Source organism: Neovison vison, chromosome 11, assembly GCF_020171115.1.
Source record: "Neovison vison isolate M4711 chromosome 11, ASM_NN_V1, whole genome shotgun sequence".
Taxonomy (NCBI): domain Eukaryota; kingdom Metazoa; phylum Chordata; class Mammalia; order Carnivora; family Mustelidae; genus Neogale; species Neogale vison.
The window spans coordinates 144,459,628-144,465,445 of record NC_058101.1 but is presented as its reverse complement, the minus strand read 5'-3'; positions in this window follow the sequence as shown (position 1 = coordinate 144,465,445).

The following is a 5,818-nucleotide window of genomic DNA, read 5'->3' as shown; positions in this document are numbered from 1 at the left end:
ATGATCTCCCTAATAAGGTCTGTCTCCAGGAGAAACTAGTTAATGGGAACCAAAACTGATGGAGTTCTATCAGAGCCTTATTAACCTGGGGGACTGGAAATACTCAACTCCTGCTGAGTCTAGTTTCCAAGTGAAAGAAAGGAAATAACTCTAGCCCCCTCTCACCTTCCATGTGGGCGAAGGGAAACATCCAGCTCCACCCAACCCTAGCCATCCTTTCCCATCTAAGGGGAATGAGAAGATGGGGGCATTAAGATGAACAGTCCAGATTAACTTCTTCACTAAAAGACAGAGACCTAGTCATAGGAGTAGAAAATACTTCCCTTCCACCTATACCCTACCACCACATTACTAAAGAACTGTTTATATCAGTTCTTTCACCCAATAGATCATGCCCAACTATCAAGAAAAAAATTACAAAATATTCTAAAAGGCAAAAAACATAGTTGAAGAGAAAGAACAAACATCAGAACTAGACTCAGATATGGCAAATATGTTAGAATATCAGACCATAAATGTAAAATATTTATGATTAGTATGTCAAGGATTTTAATGGCTAAAGTAGACAGCATTTAAGAACAGAAGGGTAATATAAGTAGAGAGATGTAACATCTCTTCCATTTCTGATTTTATTTAAGTCCCCTCTCTTTTATTTCTCGTTAAGTCTAGCTAAAAGCTTGTCAATTTTATTTATTTTTTCAAAGAACCTGTTCTTAGTCATTGATCTGTATTGTCTTTTTAGTCTCTATGTAATTTATTTCTGCTAAAATCTTTGTTATATTCTTTCTTCTACTGATTTTTATGGGCTTTGATTGTTCTTTTTCAAGTCCTTGAGATGTAAAGTTAAGTTATTTGAGACTTTTCTTATTTCCTGAGGTAGGCATTTATTGCTATGAACCTCCTTCTTAAAACTGCTTTTGCTGAATTCCACAAATTTTGGTGTACTGTATTTCTGATTAAGTTTTAGAATATAAGTGAGGTTCAGTGGGGGTGGTGTCCAGAGCTGATGACCAAGAAAGAATTCTTGAGGTGTCTTTCGTGCAAAATGGTGGTTTACTAAAGCATGGGGCCAGGAACCAAGGGCACAAAGGGCTGCTGCCCCAGGGGGTTGTGAGGGGTGGCAGGTTATGTATGATGGGGTTGGGTAAGGTAAAAAAAAAAGGAGGTTTCAATAGAACTTTCATATGCTAAACAAGACCTACAAGATACTGGATACCAGAAGACTTGCCATTGTCAAGGTTTTTTTTTAACCTTCTTAGCAAGGTATTAGCATTAAGATAGTTGGGACATTCTTAAAGAATGTCTCATATGTCCCACCCAGGAGTGGGGGTGGGGGGAGGTTGCAGGGTGTCAGCTTTTGCTTGTCCTCAGCCAGCCTTCTCTTCCCTTATCATTTCCACTTAGTCATTTATTTTTAATTGGAGAGGAGATAATGGAAAAGTGTCTTTAATTGTATAGCCTTAAAGAATTGGAGAGATGGAAGGAAGCTTTGGGGTCTTCAAATCCAAATTTTCATCCCTACAAAAAAAGTTTCTATAATCTTTTTAAACATCACATTTCTATTTAAACATTTTCGTGGCAGGGAATTCATTCTTTTATTCTTATTTATTTATTTTTAGTGCTTTATTTTAGACAGAATGTTCCAGAACATGGACTTGTCTTAGAGAAAAAAATGGTGTCTACTCCAATCTCTGATATCAACTAGCAGAATAAATTCTAGCAAGTCATTTAAACTCTCTAGGCCTTAATTTCTTCATCCATCAGATGAGGTAGTTGGGCTCAAGAGGCCATTAGAGTTTCATATATCTCTAAAGGACTATTTGAACTTCTATTCTATGATTTTCATTTGGGGTAGAAATGTGGTACAGCAGAAATAGCATGGGCTTTGGAGTGAGGGAAACTTGATATGACTATTGACTAACATGTTCTGGGTGGTGACCTTGGGCAGATCCTCTGATCTCTTAGTCTGACTTCCCATATCCTTGGAGTTAACAAAACCTACTTTGGAATGTTGTTCTGGCTGTTGACTGAAATAATGTTTTTAAAGCATTTTGTATCATACTGAAAGCCTGATAGGTGTTCAACAAATGTTAATTTATTCTTCCTTCCCCTGCATTTAAAACAGGAAATGTGTGGATTAAAATAAAACAAAATGAATACTTTTTAGAGAAAGAATAATTTTTAAAGATATAGATATAATGATATATATTAATTGGGTAAAGTTTGTTTGATGTTGTTTGGATTATTCTGCTTTGATCCAGAAAGATTGGATATATTGGAAATTTACTCCTCCTCTCTAATTTATCATTATTTTAATAGAGAACATTAAAATATAACATAGTGATACAAAAACATACTTAACATGTTTACATGACTCTATGGCCAAGATGGAGCCATTCCTGCCTGAGGGTGCCACATGAGCAGACTGAAACTTAGATAACTTTCTGTCCCTGGAAATGCTTTTCTTGATCAGAACCATAGTAAGTGGTCAGCCAATCCCCCAAACACTAAGGCAGACTGGGGGCCTTCTCACTCCAAACAAGGTTGACTATGTAGCCCCAGCCAATCGGATGTTTTCTTGTTTCTCTTTCTTGTTCCTTATTCTTTATCCTGTAAAAGCTTCTTTCCTTCTACCCAACTTTGAAGTTCTCTGAATGGTGACTGCTTTATAAAGTATTAAGTAAAGTTTGTTTGTATCACCTACACTGTCTTCTCTAATCATTTTTAACAACAATTACTAATGAAGAGTTAGGTACTTGTAATGTAAAGCCTTTGCCATGGTCTACTGAAATTATTCTTCTATATAAGCTTGCTTTTCGAAACAGTCCCTGAGGAAGGAATCCCAATTAATTATTTTTGCCCCCACCATGCATGATGATGCCAGGCATGTGGTAGGGATGATTAAATATTTATTATTCTAAGTAAGTATTCAATATAAATTACACCTTCAAATACTTTAAAAGAAATAACTACATACTGAACCAATTGACAGCATATGTGATCTATTATTTCAGATCAAGAATCTTAGGTTCAAAAAGATTACTAGATTTGCCAAAGTTCAAAAAATGCCTTCCTAGTTGGTGACTCAGCAACCAATTGGAACACTCAGCTTTTCCTTTCAGGGTCTTCTTGATCCAACAGAGAACACTAAAACCAACACAAAGAAAATAAAGGAATTCAAATGTAGACCACACTGGGATATAATATAGCTCTAGGTGTACTACTAATAAAAAGAATAAAGAGACAAAGCAAACAGGCAAAACAAAAATGTTCAGATATAGCAAGGGGGGGGAGAAAGAAAAGTACTTGAGATTAATTAACATTTTGTCAACTAAACTACAAAAAAAAAAAAAAGAAATAGAGTTGGATGAAAGAATAAAGAACCAGCACTTAAGAATACATGCAAGGAGAAGGAATATATAAACAAGAAAAGGACTCCCTGGGGTGCCTGGGTGGCTCAGTGGGTTAAAGCCTCTGCTTTTGGCTTAGGTCATGATCTCAGCGTCCTGGGATGGAGCCCCGCATTGCATCGGGTTGTCTGCTCAGCAGGGAGCCTGCTTCCTCCTCCTCTCTCTCTCTACCTGCCTCTCTGCCTACTTGTGATCTCTGTCTGTCAAATAAATAAATAAAATCTTAAAAAAAAAAAAAAAGAAAATGAAAAGAAAAGGACTCCTACTGCTTTCTATGAAGCAAAAAAAGTATTCTGGAGTAAAATGTCAAAGCTAGATTATTACCTCGTGTAACTTACTGGAAATTCTCCTCCAGAGTTATGCAGCACTGTAGTGAGAATGGCATTCACCCAGAGATTCCAGACCTCTGAGATATGCTTTTGTACCCATGTCACATTTGTACATTGCTTATCAAAATTCTTCCATAGAATAGTGATGAATGAGAATGTAGAGCTAAATATAAACAACCATGTAATACTAGTTATTACATTAAAAAGTCATTTAGCTCAACATTCAAAACCAAAGGAAACTATGTTGGAAAAAAAAAAAAAGAACAACTGTAAAATTAGGAAATTTGGCTGCCTTGAAGAAAAATGGCAAAAATTAACTTTCTGTGGACTTTCATGGGATAAGGCTGAGAACTGTGTCCTTTGTGGAAGACACATTACAACATTAATTCCTTCATAACTAATCTTTAAATCCTTACTGAGAAAGAAATACATATCTAATCATTGAAAAAGAGGAAATAAACGTGGGAAGTCGTAAATTTGGGGGTAATTACAACCCTTTCATATTAAAAGATTTCAAGATTATCCAGATGTTTGCACAGATCCCCAGAGAAAATTGAAGGCCATTTCCTGCCAGGATGGAATGAGTTATATAGTGTATATGTAACATTTATTCTGTCATTAAAAAAAAAAAAAATCCCACAAGTTTATTCAGTAACAATGAAACATTGTTAATTCTTGGAAGATAGGAGAAGCCACCTGGGGGCCTTTTATAGTTAATTTATTTCACACAGAAGACTCCATTCACAGTTTACCTGATTCTCTGTAATGCCCTTTTGCACCCCTTAGGGCAACTTTATCTTGATGGGACTTCAGTTTACCTAATCCAACCAGTCTGCAGGGACTGAGTGGAGGGTTGGAGCTTGGTGAAAACTGGAGCTTGACGTTTGAACACTCAGGTAAAATCAGAAGGAAAATATAATTATATACAAAGAATAAGACTCAAATTTTACTCTAAGAAGCACTATTCTTTAAAGAAGTTTAGAAAATAACTATGCTGGCAGCCTGTCTTCATATTGCTTTTAAAACACTGCTTCCACAATGTATGTGGAATAGATTTAGAAGCCAACACATTACCCTTTTTTACCTCATCACCTCATTAGACTTTAATGAGGTGATAAAAGGAGGGAAAGATTGTCCCACATTTTGAGGCAGAATCAGATCTTCAAAAATCCTGTATGGAGTAAGAATTGAAATTTGAATAAAAGGGTAAAATTTCAAAAAGCATGAACTGCATATTCCTAGAGAAAGGGTGAAATTCTCCCAGATTTATCAGTTGAGATTCTTTTTTTACGTTGGTATTAAACATTCCAGAGCTTACGTACTATAGTTTTGAAAATCTATTCTCATAATGTAAGTAGTCTGATTTATGTAAAACTGATATGAAATAGAAAAGATAATGTTAAAACAAAGATAGTGTTACCATCCATGTAAGTCTTTAGAAGCAGTCTCAGGAAATGACATTCAGCTAGCACATGGAGGGAGGCCTGGCAAAGGTGGACTTACTCTTGACCATTTAGAGAAAGTTTCCTTACATAGTTGCATTTCCAAAATCTCTCTAAATGATACCTTTTACATCATAGTATTTGAACCAATGTATGTTGAAGGAGCGATGCAACAGAGAGACCTTTAAGGGGAGAGAATTTCTGTGAGGGAGAGCAGTTGGCTCAGTTGGGGTGAGGGTATGGGTTAGGGTGTGGATGAGAATAAGAGCCATGAACCAATGAACAACTGCACTGTAGTTCTTACTGTGAGTGCAGACTGAGTTTGTTTCTGTTTTGCTGCTTAGTTATGACATTTAGTGCATTTAATGCTTGTAAGAGTGCTGTGAAATAAGTATATATTTTTAAAGGATTTATTTATTTTGGAGGGGGAGGGGGAGAGGAGAGGGAGGGTCTTTAGAAGACTCTGCACTGAGTGTGAACCCAACCCCAGAGCTCCATCTCAAGACCCTGAGATCAAGACCTGAGCCCAAACCGAGTCTGACCCTTAACTGACTGTACCAGCCAGGTGCCCCATAAGTATATTACCTTTGTTTTAAAGAGGAGGAGAAAGGTCAGTGGGTGGCTCTGATTCTAGGGC